Here is a 1,120-nt window from a genome sequence, read left to right as displayed (position 1 = left end):
CCGTTCTAGGCACTGGGATAATGTGGTGAGCAAAATAATGTTCTTTCCCACCATCTTCCAGTAGGGAGGAACAGGAAAAAAGAAGTAAATAAATATATAAGATAATCTCAAGTTGCAAAAATAGCAAGTAAGTAAACAGAAACAGAAATAAAATCATCATAGAAGCCCTTGGTGAGATCATGCATGATATTTGAACTGGGACAGAACGATGATGGGCAAGCCATGCTAAGACCCTGGGGAGAGCATGTCTGGACCAGGGACAAGTAAAGACAAAGGTCCTGAGATGAACAAGAAGGAAGAGGGTAGAACATATCCTTCCTGGAACATAGGAAGCCAAGTATGAAATGAGTCTGCAGAAAGACCAGGGATCAGCTCATGTATGGCTTTTTGGGTCCAGATAGGAATTCTAAAAATTGAGGTGAAATTCCAATAGCACAAGGAAGGGATTGGCAGTCATGGGACACTGCCAGGGGAGGGGGTGGGCACGTAACAACACAAAGCGTACCTGGTCCTTTAAACCAGGGGAAGTGAGGACCAGCTGGAGGCCCAAACTTCACCTGCATGTAGACTACTTATCTGCTTATAATCCTGACTTGTACCCCACATCTTTAAAATAAAATAAAGTATTAAGAAATTGGGGTGAAATTCACATAATACACACTTAACCATTTTGAAGTATACAATTAAGTGACGTTTAGTGCATTTACAATGTTGTGCAACCACTCCCTTGGAATGTACTCTCATTGCCAAAGATTAAAGGGAGCCAGGTATATTAGCTCACACCTGTAATCCTAGCACTTTGGGAGGCAGAGGTGGGGGGACTGCTTGAGCCCAGGAGTTCAACACTAGCCTGGGTAACACAGTGAGACTCCCATCTCTACAAAAAAAAAAAAAAAAATTTAGCCAGGTGTGGTGGCATGCATCTGTAGTCCCGCTAATTGGGAGCTTGAGGTAGAAGGATCACCTGTGTCTAAGAGGTTGCGGCTCTAGTGAGCCATGATCATGCCACTGCACTCCAGCCTGGGCAACAGAGTGAGAACCCAACTCAGAAAGAAACAAAAAAACCCCCAAAATTAAAGGGGATGGAATAAGATGTTGCTGTGGCCTGATGCCATGTATT

Source organism: Carlito syrichta, unplaced genomic scaffold (genome assembly GCF_000164805.1).
Source record: "Carlito syrichta isolate Samal-C Ts95f unplaced genomic scaffold, Tarsius_syrichta-2.0.1 Scaffold289248, whole genome shotgun sequence".
Lineage (NCBI taxonomy): Eukaryota > Metazoa > Chordata > Mammalia > Primates > Tarsiidae > Carlito > Carlito syrichta.
This window is presented reverse-complemented; position numbering follows the sequence as displayed.